General features: G+C 43.3%; 1 protein-coding gene across 2 annotated transcripts in view; it reads right to left on the bottom strand.

Annotated features, from left to right (window-relative positions):
- LOC124619694 (zinc finger protein 594-like) overlaps positions 1-19,956 on the bottom strand; it is an 83,114-nt gene extending 63,158 nt beyond the window's left edge. The window contains exon 1 of one of the 2 annotated variants that reach the window (XR_006980111.1): positions 19,830-19,901. The gene's annotated coding sequence lies outside the window, so the exon portion shown is untranslated. Of the gene's footprint in view, positions 1-19,829 lie in introns of both variants that reach the window. The other variant, XM_047146246.1, reaches the window with a different exon arrangement.
- Positions 19,957-20,066: the final 110 nt, after the last annotated feature.

Genomic DNA, 20,066 nt, shown 5'->3' with positions numbered 1-20,066 from the left:
GAGACAAAACTGCCCTAAGTCCATACTGGGAAATGTCTGTGACAAAAACCAGCTGTTTACTGGATGCAAAGGTAGCAAGACATGGAGAAGACATTAATTAGCGAGGACTTGATGTGGACAAATGCCTTGTCACAGTTCACTGAAAACACAAAAGAAACACCTTTCTTCTGCAAACTGTTTATGGGATGAATGAGTCTGACATACTGGGAATGAATTTTGAATAATAACAGACTTCCCCTAGAAAAGCTTGAGTTCTTTCAGGCTTTGTGGTTTAGGAAGCTTGATATTCTACTTCTGTCTGGGGGAAAAACAACTTGGACTTCCACAGGTTTCACTTAAGGCCTGTCTCTTTCAGTTTAGTGAAAAGATACAGAAGTTTGTCAATAGGTTCCTGCCATGAGGACCCTGTGATGAGAATATCATCCAGATAATTTGCACAACATGGGAGGTCGCATATGAACTGTTCTACGAATTGCCAAAAAATAGCAGGGGCACTCCCAAAGCCAAACGGCAAGCATGTGTAACGGTACAACCTGAACAAGTGTTGAGAACCATAGTCTGTTGGGATGGGAACCCAGACGGAGCTGTAGATACACCACTGTGAAATCAATTTTTGAACAACATTTGCTAGACAGCGACGACTAATGGTGGATTTGAAATCTCCACACAAACAAAGTGACCCTGAAGATTTGTGAATGACAACCAATGGCATAGCGGATTGGCTAGAGGGAACTGGTTCAACGATACCCAGCCTCTGGCTCCTGTCGTGTTACTCCTTGACTGCTGATCTTAGGGTGAACAGGAGAGGCTGTTCATGACAACTTTTAGTTATGGCCATTGGTTTGCGGGTTATGTGTGCCTTAAAATCCTTTAAATTCCCCAAACTCGAGGAAAGCAAGATACCAACCTCATGGCAGAGGTCATCCATTTCCTGGAATGGAATGAAGTTGGAAACCGAGATCGACCACATCTCGAATTTGAAATCTAAAATTTTCTCTAATGTGGCACTGTCTCCTGCCAAAAGATGTGATTGTCCTCGTGACAAGTTGATACTCCATGTCTATCATGAACTTTCCTTCAGCAGGAATGGGCTTGTTTCCATAACCAACCAAACCATGATTTGTGGAGGAGAGAGGTGGTCAACCCAGACCATGATATGTTCCCAGGTCACGAGGGGCACAGTGGACCCGGTGTCAACCTGGAAATGGAATGGTTGTTGCTCAATCAACAGCACAATATAAATCTTGCTGGGGATGTTGAGCTGTCAGCCATGGACTGGTGTAACACTGTGCCCTTCTGTGAACTTCAGACCCACATCCAAAGCCCTGCTGCACAGGTAGCAATGAGACACCAAGGCAAACAGGGCCTTGTTTACAGGAAGTGGCCACACACAGCACGTCTATGTGGGCAACAGTGCCACGAGTGTACACACAAACAGTCAGGGCACGACAGGAAACTGCAGTGGAAAACAGCAGCTGCTGATTGTGACCTAAATAAATTGGAGATCAAACTGTGGGGATCAGGGAATGCCGCTGATATTGTGCCAACGAGCGCACAGACACAACATCCGTGACACTCTGGATGATCTAAATGCAACGCCTCCCGATGGACCTCTCTGTCTGGAGCAGAATGAACAACAATATTGCAAATCAGAGAATCGACACAGGAGGGTTGGCAGTGAGCGCACACAAATTTATGGACCTCCATATGGAAAACCACCATGTGTATTTGTTTAAGATAATAACCACTAAGGAAGTCATATTTCAGAAATAACAACACTGATGGGCCTTTCAAAAGGGGCAAGTTTTCGAAGTAAATAAAATGTTGTAGGTGAAAGCTTTTTGCAGTGATGGATCCTCTACCTGATATAATGCTGTAGTAGACACTGTGCCTTTTATGTCAGTGTGTGTGTGTGTGTGTGTGTGTGTGTGTGTGTGTGTGTGTGTCCCAATCTTCCTTTGCTTCTTGGAATAGTGGACGAACAGAGTGTGGGCAGATTCGCATATATGCAGCAGAGAACTGGGGGAGGGGGGGGGGATGCGTTCTTCCCAGCAAATTTATACATAACTGATGAAACAAGTCTAACTCCTGCTGTAGGTGCTCAAGCTGTCGCTGCTGCATCTATCGAACTATAATGCCTGATCCATTTCGCTCGCAGAAGACACACACCGAATGAACTATCTCTTCATCAAAACTACTATATCTGGCAACCACTACATACACAAAATTGTGTTGGCTGGTAATTGCGTGCCAGATAATGAGAAGGTTAGTGAAATATTAACACAAGTATTAAGTGTACAAGTACAGAGTCCTATAACTGAGAACTGAATGCACACCATCACGGAGCTGGTCCGACTCAAGAACATTTGCGTACAACTGAGAAGATGCAATTGGATGAGGCCCCTCTGCCAGGGACCCAACGTGTTTGTATTTGCCGGCCTGAGCACGGCTGCAGGCAATGATGGCACAACCGCTTCGCCCAGCTGCTGCTGGTGGCAGATTGCATGGGTGCACCGCTACAAATTGTGGTGACAGATTGATCGGTTGCGTACCGCACACTCTAGCTTAGGATGGAAGGTAACATTCTGGATGTGAATTGGGAAAACCAATGAATGTGAATATCAGGTCTTGAATGTGGCGACATGCTGACCAGTACTGTAGTCCACAATCTACATCTACATCCATACTCTGCAAGCCACCTGACGGTGTGTGGAGGAGGGTACCTTGAGTAACTCTATCGGTTCTCCCTCCTATGCCAGTCTCATATTGTTCGTGGAAAGGATTGTCGGTTTGCTTCTGTGTGGGCTCTAATCTCTCTGATTTTATCCTCATGGTCTCTTCGTGAGATATATGTAGGAGGGAGCAATATACTGCTCGACTCCTCGGTGAAGGTATGTTCTCGAAACTTCAACAAAAGCCCGTACCGAGCTACTGAGCGTCTCTCCTGCAGAGTCTTCCACTGGAGTTTATCTATCATCTCCGTAACGCTTTCGCGATTACTAAATGATCCTATAACGAAGTGCGCTGCTCTCCGTTGGAACTTCTCTATCTCTTCTATCAACCCTATCTGGTACGGATCCCACACTGCTGAGCAGTATTCAAGCAGTGGGCGAACAAGCGTACTGTAACCTACTTCCTTTGTTTATGGATTGCATTTCCTTAGGATTCTTCCAATGAATCTCAGTCTGGCATCTACTTTACCGACGATCAACTTTATATGATCATTCCATTTTAAATCACTCCTAATGCATACTCCCAGATAATTTATGGAATTAACTGCTTCCAGTTGCTGACCTGCTATATTGTAGCTAAATGATATGGGATCTTTCTATGTATTCGCAGAACATTACACTTGTCTACATTGAGATTCAATTGCCATTCCCTGCACCATGTGTCAATTCGTTGCAGATCTTCCTGCATTTCAGTACAATTTTCCATTATTACAACCTCTCGATATACCACAGCTTCATCCGCAAAAGCCTCAGTGAACTTCCGATGTCATCCACAAGGAAAAGTGAGTTCAGTTGTGAGTTGGTAAATGTGTAATAATATGGTTTTGTGTGTGTGTGTGTGTGTGTGTGTGTGTGTTTTCTACTTCTGAGGAAGGAATTACAATGATGTATAACTGCAAAACTCATTCATTCTACATTAAAGCAAGAGGTCGTAATCGCGATCGTGGAGCAGGCAAATAACTTTAAACCAAACACCATATGCACAGCATATGATGTCACATTTCAAAGAACATATTTATGTATCATGTTGTTCACTAGACACTTGCTGACTAAGAAAATGAGCTTTTCATAGCTTGTTTCTCATATTTCACTCTACAATATCTGATGGAATTCATTCTCCGTTGTGTAGCTGAAGCAAGTAAAGTATTCATCAAGAACAACTTATAAAAATAGTCTATTGTGTGAAGTGTGTCACTCAACATAGTATTGAGGCCTCTGAAACACATTTGTTTCCCTTTAAATTTACTCCTTAATGTAATTTGTGGGCATTAAAACATACTGCTTTCTGGTACATTGATATTTATGCAACCATAGAGAATAAGTATAAAAAGAATTTTCTTGTAGCCACTGCCTATTTGTCTGAGACTCAAAATAAAGATCTTGTTCTTATGCCATATGTCCTTAACAAGCAGACAAGACACACAGAGCAAGTAATATCTGTCTAAACTCAACAGAAAACTAGAAGTACAGTGAAATACATATACAACACATCAATTACTTGCAATCTTTGAGAACACTGACAAGAGTAGAGAAATAGACACTTCAAAGCGAGTGAAAAAGAGTATCTAAACAATGGTTTCGTATTCTGGATGATGTCAAAAGGTTGCTCCTTACAGGGATAAATAAAAAGCAATTGCAAGGAGACACTATTACTGAGAACATCATTTGTGAGATGGCAAGAATGATTTCTGCCAATCTCATTAAGAAGATACCAGGATCACAATGAGCCGAAGAAGTGTTTTAAGGGAAGCCATGAATGGTTCCACAAGTCTAAGAGAAGAACTGGCATCCACAGCACTGTGAGACACAGCGAAGCAGGCAGGTCCGACATAAAGGCAGCAGCGAACGTCGTCAGCAATTTCAAGATGCTCGTAGAGTCTGAGGGTTATCTGCCACAATAGGTTTGTAACTGTCACGAGATGGGCCTATTCTGGAAAATGATGCTGAAGCATACCTTTATAATAGTAAAGGAGAATGCACTGCCTGATCACAAGCCACTGAAAGACGATCTCTCAATGCTATTCTATGGCAATGCTAGCAGTGATTTGAAAATTAAACCACTGCTTGTTTATGTTTTTTGTGATTCGATCAATAAGGTATTTGGTCTTTCAGTGAAAAAATATTTGCTTGAGATGAATCTGCCACTCCATGTCTTGCTTGTTACAGACAATGCTCCTGCCCATTCTCCAGGCCTACTAAGACCATCTCCTTGAAGAATTTCAATTCATCAAGGTCCAATTCCTGCCTCCGTTATTCATGCCTATGGACCAGCAGATTTTCTAACTAAGAATCTCTACACTGACGTACTCATCGAGCATTGCTTTGAGTTGACTGAAGCTACCAAACACACTCGCAGAGGGTTTTGGAAATACTGAATGATTAATTTAGGGCAGTTATCGGACTAAACAGCAGGGACATCAGCCCCTCGATACTGGAGTTAAACAAAGGTTTCCAAACAAAGGGGTTCCACTAAAAGTGGATGGATCCAGTCAGAGGAGTCAAACTATAAAACTAGGAAGTTAAAATACACACAGTGGAAGATAGAAAAGGGTAGCCTAAATATAAATACTGGGAAACAGAGGGATAAAATAGGGGTCTATGCAAGGGGGAGTCGTCATAGGTTCCAGACCGAGAAAACAAGAAGAGAGGCCCCAACCACAAGCACCCTGCCCCTGCTCCAGGGGTAATGGAAAACCTTACACTCGGGAAAAAAACAACACTTTCATGCAGAAAACTGAGAACCAGTTCAACCATTCACGAATCGTCTGATAATATTAAAATTAAGTAATCTGGAAGACTATGCTTAGTATGAAGGTGCAAAAGAAGAGGACATTCCACCAATATGTGGGATATCATCAGTCTGGCTCCACAACCACATTATGGGGGTAGTTCGTTATGTAGGAGGAAAAAATGGGTGGGCGTGGTATGACCAGTGTGTGGATGGAATAGGACAGTGGACTTCTTCTGAGAGGAGCAGAAGGAAGAGCGCCAAGCTGCCATAGACTCCCTGATTGTACAGAGCTTATTACTGAGAGCAGTACCGCACCAGATGCCATTCCACTTTGAGGGGAAAAAAAAGATTTGATGTAGGTCTGCATATCTACAGCTGAGTGTTGGGAATACCACTTTGACATCATTGTCTGCGTCAAGATGATCGAAAAGGCGTGGGGAGGGGTTACCGAGAGAACTCTCACTCCTGCTTGGAAGGAGCTTTGGCCAGATTGCATTGTCATATGTGACTCCAAGGCATTTGAGTCGGTACCTGTCGAGCCTGTAGTCAACGAGATGGCCAAGACTGTGTGACTAGAAGTGGATAACAATGATGTCACTGAGTTTGTGGAACATCACAGCCAAGAAAAGACCACCAAAGAGCTTATGAGGTTTCAGTGTGTTTCATATGAGGACACTGTGGAGAGGAGTTCTTCAGAGGATGAGGCAGTAACAGCAAAGCAGCAACCTTCTGGCGCAATAAGAGGAATGCTGAAAGCACGGGAATCAGTTGCATCGTAAAAGATAAAACTTTTAGTATTTTTCTGCACAGAATGTGTTATCATATTTTAGGTTAATTTATATGGGATTAATTATTTAATTTAACGAGTGTTTTGCACTATGAGTAAGATTCTGGAACGAATTATACTTCCTATGCGAGGTTCCACTGTATGTTATTAGGGCACACACACATGCGCGCGCGCGCGCACACACACACATGCGCACACACACATGCGCACACACACATGCACACACACACATGCACACACACACACAAACTTCCTTTTTTTTTTGGAACTGAAATTTCCTTCTTCAGAGATGAGCGACTGATAGCCCAGGAAGGAAAGGTGAGGTCAGTCAGACTCCAGGTCAAGAGCAACCTGTCTGTTGTAAGGGTGAAGGGAGAACAAGATGAATGGGGAGCTGTCGGAGAAAGGGGTCAAAGACAGCAAACTGTTAAGTTCTGTGTCAGTTCACATGCAGAGGTCATGGCACAAAGTAAGAAGTAAGGATAGATTAGAGAGAACAAGAAACAAGAAGTGGAATGAATAGTGTATCTAAAATTTAGTACGAAGTTAGAAGCGGAGAGGAGGGAAACCCAAATGAAAGAGGAGGAAAAACGAACATATAAAGTAAAGTATAAAAACAAATGGAACATAGTAAATTACGAAAAAAAGGGGGTGTTAACTGAGTTTAAACCCTGGAGGGTGGTGGGTGCTAGAATAAGTTGGAAGGGAAGTTCTCATATCTGAAATTCAGAGAAACTAATGTGACAATAAACAAGGTTTCAGGGAGGCTGCTGTGAGCATTACGCCTGAGGTCTACAGTGAGGCACACTGAGCGTAAATTGCAACATTCGTAAGGATAGCAAAACAAAGAAACTTTACTAACGGTGCACATACAGCTCATCTACATACATAATGTACAAGCCACTGTACTGTGTGAGGCACAGCATAGCACGTATTACTACTCATTATTTCCTTTCCCGTTCTGCTCACAAATACAGTGAAAGATAAACAACTGCCTGTATGCCTCCATATGAGTCCCAATTTCACTTACCTAGTTCTCACAATCTTCAAGCAAAATGTACGTCAGCAGCAGTACAACTGTTTTGCAGTCAGCTGCAAATACTGGTTCTCTAAGCAGTATAGGGGGAAAAAATACACAATTTGTATGAAATTTGCAGATATAAGGATTTGAAATTTAGTGCACACAGCTGCCAACTCTGCCAGCAACAGGAGCAATAAATCTCGACAGGCACCGAGCTGCATTCACCTCGGATGACAGGTAGGCCTACGTGTAATTGGGTATGTCATTGTGTACTGCTGCAGCCTTATGCCACAGTTGACCAGTCATGGTGATGGCATCACAGTCTCTCAGCAAATTGTGGTTTGGTTTGTGGGATTGAAGGGACCAGACTGCTACGGTCATCGGCCTCAGCAAATTACGACCAGACATTTTCAAAGCGTGAGATGCAGAGAGATCGTGCCAACCAGACTGACAGGCGAACACACACTGTATTGGAGCAGGTCAGGATGGCAAGGGTAGCGCACAGTCTTGCGCTACCTCCTCCGAGGGCACCAATATGGAGACGCCAAAGGTAGAGTAGCCGCTGGCCTCGATATGTCAGAAATGTGACATCTGCTGTCCAAAATACCAGCTGCAACGAATCGGAGGTGACTGTGTAGCATTGTCAATGGTACTCCATACCATCACGCCAGGTGAATGGTGTGCACGATGGAGACTAATGTGATCTAGTAATGTCAGTTTTCTCTGCAGCCTCGTCACACAGGTCCGTCCATCGCAATTCTGTACACACTCCCGTGCTCAGTGCTACCACTGAGTACAGCTTTCCAGGCTGCCACGTTGACGGAAGCTGCGACTGCGGTAACCGTGTCGACAATCTGCAGTCCCCCAAACACTGTCATAGTGACAATATAAATACGTGTTCTGCTGAAAACAAACCCATTTATAAACTCATAGCATGCGACTCGGCAATACAGTCACACACGGATGAGTGAATGATGCGTCTGTCAACAAGAGCATCAATCGTGCGGAGTAACTGGTTCAGTACAGTATCCCGTCCTGGTTTTCCTGAAGCCGTCCATTTCATTTCCCACACAGCAGTTGCAGGATTCCGACTGTCAGGAGCAGCAATATCCTACCGAGCAAGGTGGCGCAGTGGTTAGACACTGGACTCGCATTCGGGAGGACAACGGTTCAATCCCGCGTCCGGCCATCCTGATTTAGGTTTTCCGTGATTTCCCTAAATTGCTCCAGGCAAATGCCGGGATGGTTCCTTTCAAAGGGCACGGCCGACTTCCTTACCCGTCCGTCACTAATCCGATGAGACCGATGACCTCGCTGTCTGGTCTCCTTACCCAAACAACCCAACGCCCAGCAATATCCTGTAACTGTAAACGGCAGTCATGACAGGTCCCATTCCTGTCCTGCCTCTCCTTTTTACATGTGGCACAACATGATCTTCTCCAAACCAAACTAACTGAATGGTATTTCCTAATGAGAAACCCAGTGGGTAATCTTTCTTTGCGTATATCTGGTGTAGTTGGTATTACTCCTACCTATGCTGTTGCATATCCAAGCATATAGTACATTTCAAGCCTGTTTGACATTTGTCACATGCCGCCTTTGTGGTGTTCCAGCATTAACAGTCAACAGCGTAAGACTCAGAGTCAGACGGAATAGAGGGAACCAGGTGGGAAAGGAACAGATGTGGGCTCATGCATTCTAGGAAGTGGTTGGCATGTTCATGTAGGATGAGAGGCTCTGATGGATTGAAGGTGCTTTCTGTAGGCAGTTTGAAGTTCATTACAATGTGCCAGTTGAGGTGGTCGATATTTATGGAAGCAGGTATAAGTTAAGGATGCATGAGCCAGGAAGTGTTAAGGAGTTCCAAGTAGGCAGTTGTGATGGACCTAGAGATTTTTGAAGATTTTCTGCAGTTCAGCCCAGATAGGAGCATGCAGTACCCCATTACCAAGTACAGTGTGGCGCCTGAGTAGCTATACACAGCACAGCACGCCATACTGGTTCCCCTCAACTCCAGATAAGGGAACTTGCTCTCCAACTTATTCCTACACCTGCCAAAATCCTGGGGTTAACCTCAATTTAGGCCCTTCCCCTCCCCCCCCCTCTTTTTCCCCCTCTTTACATTAGTAAATTTGCCCTGTCTTTATTTAATATATAATATTTCACACTTACTCAGTTATTTACTCTTTCTATTTTCTTTTCTGTACCTTTGTGTTTTACTCCTCCTCCCCCCCCCCCTCCCCTCCCTCTCCTGCCATGTCTTTTCTGCTTTCCTCCCAGTTCTTAATTCCTCTACTCATTTTACTTTTCATTTCTCTTCCTCTTAATCCAGCTTTACTTCTCATTCTACCTTGTCCTTTCTGGACTGATGCTAGCTTAGTGTTTTCCAATGTACTACCTTAACCCTTTCTATCAGTTACCCTTCATCTTCGCTCTCCTCTTCTTCAAAACATATGATACTCTTGACCTCCTACTCCTTCCCAAATCTAACCTTTGTGTTGAGTCCTATCGACAAGTGACTTCAAATTGTTTCTAGATTTCCAGAAGGCTTTTGGCACTGTACTTCACAAGCAGCTTGTAATAAAATTGCACACTAATTGATTATTCATCTGTTACACGACTGGATTCGTGACTTCCTGTCATAGTAACTGATGGACAGTCATAGAATAAAACAGAATCGATTTCTCCCTTTCCCCAAGGTAGTGTTAAATGCCCTCTGCGTTCCTTATCTATATTAATGATTTAGGAGACAATCTGAGCAGCCATATTAGGTTGTTTGCAGATGATGCTGTCATTTAATGTCTAGTTAAATCATCAGAAAATCAAAACCAATTGCAAAATGATTTTGATAAGCTATCTGCATGGTGCAAAAATTGGCAATTGACCTTAAATAATGAAAAGTTGTGAGGTTATCCAAACGGGTGGTAAAAGGAATCTGTTGAACTTCTGCTACATGATAAATCAATCAAATCTAAAGGCCATAGCTGTAACTAAATACCTAGGAATTACAGTTATGAAAGAACATACAGAAAATATTATGGAAAAGACGAACCAAAGACTATGGTTTGTTGGCAGAACACTCAGATCTACTAAAGAGACTGCCTGCATTACGCTTGTCTGCCCTCTTTTGGAGTACTGCTGTGCAGTGTGGGAAGCTTACTAGACAGGATTAACATACTACAGCCAGAAAGTTCAAAGAAGGGCAGCAAATTTTGTATCATCAACAAAGAGGAAAGAGAGCATCACGGACACGATGCGTTTTTCAGTGCAGCAGCATCTTCTCTCGACAATTCAATCATCAACTTTCTCCTCCAAATATGAAAATATTTTTTTGATGCCAACCTACATAGGTAGAAACAATCAATCATGATAGCAAAATAAGGGATATCAGAGCTTGCACAGAAAGATATAGCTGTTTGTATTTTCTATGCACTGTCCGAGAGTGGAATAACAGAGAATTAGTGTGAAGGTGGCTCAGTGGATCCCCTGCCGCCAAGCACTTAGGTGTGACTTGCAGACTAGCCATGTAGATGGAGATGTGGATGTACCCATCTTTAATCCTTGTGGACGGAACTGACAGTTCTATAGCTTGTTAATAGTTTTTCCTACTTTGGGAAGTGGCCGTAATTTCAACGCACGAAGCTATGTGACAGCCAACAACCCTACCTCAATTTTACAGGTAATGGATATCCTTTCATAATAATTAAGCAAGCAATAGTAGAGAAAAAGATAGTACAATTGAGAAAATAGCAGGTTCCAGAATTTTTCTCCGAGCCATGGCTTTCCTGTTAATTTTATTAAATTTCATTGTTGTATTTATGAGTAGTATGTAAGACTTTAATAACATTCAATTTTGATAGCACCATACTTCCCTCTGGTCCTTCTTTCTATACTCCTGAAGGCCCTGCTTCCTAATGGGATCTAATGAAACTGAAGTACCAACTGATGGAATCAGTTACATTTTCAGTTAAGTAAAAGTCAAAATAATTCTGCTTGCCTTGTTCCCTCAGTTATAAGGCTTAATTTTGCTGGAAACTCTTGCGTTGGTTTCTGTTTTCAACTGCAGCATTTACACACATAACTGTTCGGTCACTACATTTGATAGAGTCACTGTAGAGCGCTGCCCTCTCTGAAGTTATTTGTGCCTGAGCATCTATGTTCAGCAGGGCACCAATCTAAGGGCGCCTAATGGTATATTTGCAGCTGCAATGAAGAGAACGGCTGTGAATGCAGGCTCGGTCAGTCAACTACCACAAGCTAGTGGCTCATGTGTCTCATACACTGAACGGGGATGTGTATACGAGGGCGGTTCAGAAAGTAACCTGCGATTGGTCACAGTGCGGGTTGTGGGGGGAGTAGCGACGCCATCTGTGCATTCACGCACTCAACAGGTCAGTTGGCATCAAGCCGTGGTCGAGTGAACGTCGTACCTGCGCTAGTTTAGTTTTTGTGGCAGTTTGAAATGTGTGCTGCAATAGAAAACCCCGCCAAATGTGAAGTGCGTGCTGTCATAAGGTTTTTTACAGCCAAAGGATATTCTGCAGCAGCTATTCATCGTGAGCTTTGTGCCGTGTACGGACCAAGAGTTATGAGTGAAGGAGTTGTCCGTGAATGGGTACGTTTATTTAAAAGTGGACGAGAAAACGTTCATGATGAAGAGAGGAGTGGTAGACCATCATTGGTGACTGACGAACTCGTTCAGACAGTTGATGCAAAAGTTCGTGAAAATCGACGTTTCTCAATGTCGGAGTTGTCTACTGGTTTTCCACAGATTTCTAAGACTCTCTTGTACGAGATAGTGACAGCAAGATTGGGTTGCTGTAAGTTCTGTGCACGATGGGTGCCCAAAATTCTTACCGACCACCACAAAACTCAAAGAATGGCCTCTGCATTAGACTTTCTGTCACGTTATGAGGACGAAGGAGAACCATTGTTAAACAGAATTGTGACCGGTGACGAAACCTGGATTAAGTACGTGAACCCTGAGACAAAAGAACAATCAAATATGTGGGCACATTCAAATTCGCCTACCAAACCAAGAAAAGCCTCGCAAGATTTTTCTGCCAGAAAACTGATGGCAACGGTGTTTTGGGATGCCAAAGGGGTGTTGTTGGTTGAATTCATGGAACGTGGTACGACCATTAATCAAGATGTGTACTGTGAAACAATAAAAAAGTTACGACGGGCTATACAGAACAAACGCCGTGGTATGCTGACTTCCGGTATCGTTTTTTTGCACAATAACGCCCGTCCTCACTCTGCTCGCAGAACAACGGCCCTTCTTGAGTCCTTCAAATGGGACGTTATCAACCATCCACCTTACAGCCCAGACCTGGCGACAAGTGATTATCACCTCTTCATGCATTTGAAGAAATGGCTCGGGTCACAGCGGTTTGATGACGACGAAGAGCTCAAAGATGCGGTCACAGGCTGGCTCCAGGCACAAGCGGGTGATTTTTATGCAGAAGGAATTTCAAAGCTTGTGAAGAGATACGATAAGTGCCTCAATCGCTATGGAGACTATGTAGAAAAATAGTGCAAAGATGTAGTTGTAAGATGTATATATTAAAATATTTTTATTTAACTTGGTGTATTTTTTTAAATCAACCGGAGGTTACTTTCTGAACGGCCCTCGTATTTTGGCACACAATGAACTGTGGAAGATCTCAGATGCAAATTAATAGTGACCAAGACTTTCCACAATTCATTGTATGACAACTCTGAATGGTCGCCTGCTGTGTAGATGAAAGCATTTCTCTTATCAAGTGAACACTTATCAACATTCACTGCAATCTGAATGGATCCAAAATTGATGCCTTTTAAATTCCTCGTCCTCCGATAACACATTTGGTTTATGTTCTGTCTGCAGATGTAAACACTTTGGTTCTTCTGGACCAGATTGCAATGAATTCAATGAAGCAACATGCAGTGGCAGCCATCTGTCAGAAGAACTGCAGTGACAACTTTCCGTGAAACCGCAAGGAGATGCAACCCATAGCACCGACATGACACTTCTGTAAGCAGAGTATCCAGTCTGCCTATGCTGCTTCCTGTAATTTCCATTCATCCTAACTGCTGCTTCTGCTGCTGCATGCTAGCATTAGCTTTCTACAGTGAACAAAATTGTAAGAAAGGAATTCGTAACTTCATGCTCAATGGAGAAAGCGAGTCTCATGAGACAAAGTTTGTGAACAAATCTGGCATAACAGGTATACCGGACACCTCTGATACTACTGTCAGGATAGAACAGTTGCCAAATATCATGGATAAATATGATGTGCATGCAATGATAGCTTTAATTGTTTAAAGAAAGAGATATGAGCTGAGGAGAAAGAACGCTCCAAAAATATGGAATCCAGCACCTGGTGAAACCTTATCTGCTGTGTTGGCGTGATTCATCTGAATTGCTACTCTTTGTCTTTTTCTTTGCCAGATGCTGGGTCTGTTCTGAGTGTATAAAAACACAGCACCAAGTTGCCTGCCATAAAACTGCCACATTGTTTGACAGTGATGTAATGCAATGCAGGCATCTTTGTAAGTCTCGTCCTAAGTCATAAGGAATTTGAGGAAATTGGTGTCATCATTTGTTTAGTTCATTAACAGGTGAAGCACACGATGTAACTACCATCTTCTGATGATTAACACTAATTTTAAGGCAGCTTTTGCTTTGTTTGCAATAGATACAACAATCCTCGATTGATTGCATCAGCGCATTTAAAGCAACTGTTACTTCTACTGTCAATGACAGAGATATGTGCAAGTGAACTTCGTGTACTACTGAATGATGCTTCAAGCAATATGCAGGCAGTACAATTAGATGCCTCTTTGCAAGATGTAATTGTGTCACAGCCACTCATAGAAAGGCGTGACAAGTCTCTAAGATCAGGATCTGAAGCTAATTCGAGCTCAAAGAGCTTCCTGACGTTCAAATAAAGTGCACATTTCTTGAAATCAAATGCAAATCATAAGAAATTGTCAAGGCTACAGTACCACCAGATAAGGGCACACCCAACAATAAACAGCCCAGTGCGTCAATGCCTGACAGTTTAGGCATTTGAGACAGACTAATGTCACTGCTAGTGCTGCTTGTATCATGTGCTATCAGCCTAATGTGCTGCACAAGTGCAGTAGATTCAGACACACCACATGTACAGAGTCCAAAGACATTGTGGTGCATAAAAACGTTTGCTACAATTGTCTGACGAGTAATCACAGGGCTTCCTACTGCAAATCTGTTGGCTGTGCTACTTGTCGAGACTGACACTACGCGCAGAATCACAATGCGCACAAGGTGGAATAAGGAAGGACTGCACAAATGACACCAAACACACGTACAATGGCAAAACATAAATCAATTACATTGAGTTGATGTTCGCTGAAGGTCACACCAGGCAAACAAGTGCTTCATCCAACAGTGAAAATAAAGCTGCAAGACAGTAGAGGCAAGTGGAAAACTTATTGTGCTTTTTTAGATTGATTTTCGCAATACAGGCTGAAGTGCACTTATGGAGTGCTAAGCTCTTCCTTTGCGTCCTGCTGTTGGCAATATGTTTCTGACGGTTGTAGCCAACTGCATGACAGTATATAGTAGCCAATGAGAGTCACTTAATCTGATATCCATAACAGACTGATGTGCAACATAGCCCAAGATGTACATTCATCATTGCAGTAACCTAAGTGTATGTTTTATTTCTGATTTTGCCAAAAAATTATGACAACAGAATAAAAAAAATTGACAATAGAATAAAATACCAACTAATGCTATTTATGAACCCTAGGAAATTATGAACGTGCACACCATAAGCGCACTTTTACCCAGTAATGCTTCAAATCAGAAGCATGTACACAACACTTCAGACTTCAAAGGTGGCACAGCAAAGTACTTATTTAAGGAATAGGTGCAAACCTCTCAGGAACAAAACATTGTGTCTCTGTACAAGTGGGCTCTGCATAAGCATCTTCTTGTTGTCTGTTGAATGTTTAGTTTTGCTGAAGATAAATGACACCTTGCCCTAACATACAACTGAGCCCAATGCATGGAACTTGGCAAAATTTATAACATCCTGAACCAAAGTTTTTGTCATCTGACAAGATTGACGTATTGCTAACAGCAGAATTTTGTCCACACATTAAAATGTCTAGGACTATCTGCAGAGGAACTGATCACATGTGCTTCAGGAGACAGAACTAGGCTGGACCACATCAGGACATTATCAAACAGTAAACACACCAGTCTGTACAGGCAGCCTGTCGTTCCACGCTTTGTAAAAAGTGGCCCTGGCGTTCAAATACTTCTGAAGAAATTCTCCGAGACAGAATAATTACATGAAGTTACAGTGATGAAAGAAGAGGAACAGTACGAAGCACATTTTTCTGAACATGGGAGGAGGGATTCTATAGGCAGAGTCATTGCCCATCTTCCATTTCATGAAGAGTTAAATCAATTGAGTGATTCTTTGCACACAGCATCAAAATGCTTCTCTCAGACTGAACAGAGACTAGCAACACTATCAAAGTGTGAGGAAAGCTACACAGAGTTTATGAGGGAGTATGAAAACTTGACACATATGGAACCCTTTATCGACAATGAAGAGCCTAGCTGGTCAAACATCGTGAGTGTCTGGTGCAGACATGCAAGAAAACAGCCCGTGGGGGGAGGGTAAGCTGGCTTTAAGAAAAAATCACTTCAAGGCCTGTGCTACACACCTCTAACATTTCTGCATCTGAGAAGGTGTCACAAGAAAGAGCTAAAGTTCTCTGTCACATCAGTAGAGCAATCCAAGATTAAGAAAGCATCAACCAGCATTTCATTCTTCCAGCATCACCATAGTTTGATTGTAAGTTCCACTTGAGACAAATCATGGGATCATAGATCTAACGATCAAAATGTTTACAATGATGACTTGCAATTTGAGGCTTGCTTGAAATCTTGCCCACTCACAGATCTATCTTACAGTCCTGCTAAACCCCAAGGCCTCACCCCAGGTCATTTCCTTATTGTAACCACAGTCAAATATCCCTCAGCCAGATAAAGGTACAGCCAACATGAGCTTGCTCACAACGTGGGAACTACTGCAGCAAGAGCTCCCCATCTTCCAGCAGTGCTTGTCATCTGACTTCCTGAATCATCTGCCGCAGCAAGCCAAGTGGACGGTCCCCAGTCAGAATTTGCAACTATTCACACTGGCTGTAATAAGGGAATATAATGTGCTACGTTTCTGCTGAAAGCTGGTCATCATCGAAGGGGTACACCATGGGCATAAGTGAGTAGTCACTGTTTCCACACTCCCAAGCAGTTTTCAAGACACCAAACAGCAAACTACGCCCTTTACCAAGTGTAGTGAAGCAAAATAGAACAGCATATTCATGTTTTGCCTTTTTTAACCTTGTATATTTTCCTTTCTTTGTGTATACTGCATCAGCAGACTCATGTATTTTATAATTTTATTTTTATGTTTCTGTGTATTTTATGTTTATGCAGTCATGATTTTCAGGATCCAGTTACGAACTATATCTACTGACAGAGCAGGTAGTTGAATGACAACGATATGTGTATGTCCACATGTCCTCTATCATGGTTTACTATGACATGCATTACTTACAGTATTCTGAAAGGAAATTAACATTTCTTTGGCAACCAGAATATTTGGTTGCTACATTCAACCAAGTCACTGCAGAGTGATGTGACCTCTGCCGTTATTTGTATCTGAAAGAGGGGGGGAGGGGGGAGAAGGGGGGGGGGGGGGGGGGGCAATGATCAGTGGGCTACCCATCCTAGGTGCCTAACGATACTCTCGCTGCTGCAGGAGTGAGAACAGTGATGTATGCAGTCTCCGCCAGTTTGCTGTCATAAGCTTATGGCCTGCTCGGCTCGTATGCTAAACAATGACATTGAACTGTGAATAGTAAGTGATTCACTGAAGTCCATTTAAACTCTTGGTCCTCCAGCAGAATGCAGGGTTTATACACTCCTGGAAATGGAAAAAAGAACACATTGACACCGGTGTGTCAGACCCACCATACTTGCTCCGGACACTGCGAGAGGGCTGTACAAGCAATGATCACACGCACGGCACAGCGGACACACCAGGAACCGCGGTGTTGGCCGTCGAATGGCGCTAGCTGCGCAGCATTTGTGCACCGCCGCCATCAGTGTCAGCCAGTTTGCCGTGGCATACGGAGCTCCATCGCAGTCTTTAACACTGGTAGCATGCCGCGACAGCGTGGACGTGAACCGTATGTGCAGTTGACGGACTTTGAGCGAGGGCGTATAGTGGGCATGCAGGAGGCCGGGTGGACGTACCGCCAAATTGCTCAACACGTGGGGCGTGAGGTCTCCACAATACATCGATGTTGTCGCCAGTGGTCGGCGGAAGGTGCACGTGCCCGTCGACCTGGGACCGGACCGCAGTGACGCACGGATGCACGCCAAGACCGTAGGATCCTACGCAGTGCCGTAGGGGACCGCACCGCCACTTCCCAGCAAATTAGGGACACTGTTGCTCCTGGGGTATCGGCGAGGACCATTCGCAACCGTCTCCATGAAGCTGGGCTACGGTCCCGCACACCGTTAGGCCGTCTTCCGCTCATGCCCCAACATCGTGCAGCCCGCCTCCAGTGGTGTCGCGACAGGCGTGAATGGAGGGACGAATGGAGACGTGTCGTCTTCAGCGATGAGAGTCACTTCTGCCTTGGTGCCAATGATGGTCGTATGCGTGTTTGGCGCCGTGCAGGTGAGCACCACAATCAGGACTGCATACGACTGAGGCACACAGGGCCAACACCCGGCATCATGGTGTGGGGAGCGATCTCCTACACTTGCCGTACACCACTGGTGATCGTCGAGGGGACACTGAATAGTGCACGGTACATCCAAACCGTCATCGAACCCATCGTTCTACCATTCCTAGACCGGCAAGGGAACTTGCTGTTCCAACAGGACAATGCACGTCCGCATGTATCCCGTGCCAGCCAACGTGCTCTAGAAGGTGTAAGTCAACTACCCTGGCCAGCAAGATCTCCGGATCTGTCCCCCATTGAGCATGTTTGGGACTGGATGAAGCGTCGTCTCACGCGGTCTGCACGTCCAGCACGAACGCTGGTCCAACTGAGGCGCCAGGTGGAAATGGCATGGCAAGCCGTTCCACAGGACTACATCCAGCATCTCTACGATCGTCTCCATGGGAGAATAGCAGCCTGCATTGCTGCGAAAGGTGGATATGCACTGTACTAGTGCCGACATTGTGCATGCTCTGTTGCCTGTGTCTATGTGCCTGTGGTTCTGTCAGTGTGATCATGTGATGTATCTGACCCCAGGAATGTGTCAATAAAGTTTCCCCTTCCTGGGACAATGAATTCACGGTGTTCTTATTTCAATTTCCAGGAGTGTATTTCTGTCTGCAGGCACAAACATAACTATTTCATGTCACATTAATGTCAATTGTGTATTTTTTTTTTAATCAAAAAAACTTTTAAAATGGTCACAGGTGCTAATTTTGTATGAAAGTAGCAGCTGTTTTCACGTTCTTTCTTCAGTTCATTCTAAGTAAACAGGCAAAAATACATCACAAGTTCTCTCTTCACAGTCCTATTTCATCATATGTCATAAATTCCCTGTTGTATATAACATGTCACAAAGATAAATACATTTTCTTTCACTAATTTCCAACCCACCTGCGAGAATCAGACATGTTTTATTTAATTTAGCTGTTATATCTAGATTGTTATTAACACACTTTACCCCCTGCACAACTCTCTCATCCTCAGTAAGCTGAATATTTTGTGTAATGCTTTCAAACAGTGTTGTCTTTCTATGAGACACCTAAGCTTCCTTCCAAATATTATTTCCAGTTGATGTCCGATATTCACAATGGTAATCAGTGACTTCCTTATGTGGAAGAAAGCAATAGCAAGCTTAATGTCCCACAAATGTACGCCTTCTTAAATGTGGAGGGGTCTTTGAAATGAAGGCATTCTGTACGCAAGTTCACTGGGGTCACCACTGTGTACACGTTTTATCAATGGACTTAAAATGAAACTACTCTATCAGCAACAGCAATACTGGTGTATTAAGTTACATTAACAACACATGCTATATTAATCCATATAGAGATAACCACGCAATGCCAATTCACCAGCTAATAAATACATCTGCATAACACGGCCAATATCCAAAGTAACCAGATTACAACAACAAATTCATGAGATGTGAAACTCCATTAGCTTATTGTTCAATGTTTTCAAAACACAAGGGTATGGTAATCACAAAAGCTGTTTGCTTAGCATCACTTGTCTCGTAAGTCATCGTCAATTCTATATAAATGCTAATTTTCTAACCCCGAAGGCATGGGTTTCCAGAAATATCACACTTTCCGGGAATTACCTGGGAACTTTCATGAATCATCGCTGCTAGTTAATATGTTTCACACAAATTTTGTTTTATGTTTGCAGTCTCCTATCAAGAGTTTTTGACATTAGCAGGCATTACGCAACTGAACAACAAAAAATTTCGACATCTGTACTTGCTGTTCACACAGCATATCTGAAATTTTTCCATACCTCGGTATACCCCACCGATTCTACTCCTCCTCGACACAAAAGCCACTAGCACTTTCCTCACCTATAAAAATCACAACATAAACATTTGCATCCAGATATCTTTAGCGGAAAGAAATAACACATTTTGCTCGTGATATGTCCGATTTCGATTGTCGATTCACCATAGGATGCTAGTTGGGAAAATGGATGGCAAAAGTATGGTAACTTTCTGTAAATGAATAACTGTACCACGTCGTT

Source organism: Schistocerca americana, chromosome 6, assembly GCF_021461395.2.
Source record: "Schistocerca americana isolate TAMUIC-IGC-003095 chromosome 6, iqSchAmer2.1, whole genome shotgun sequence".
NCBI classification, from domain to species: Eukaryota; Metazoa; Arthropoda; class Insecta; order Orthoptera; family Acrididae; genus Schistocerca; species Schistocerca americana.
Note: the sequence above shows the minus strand (reverse complement) of the source record. Positions and strands in the feature narration are given on the sequence as shown.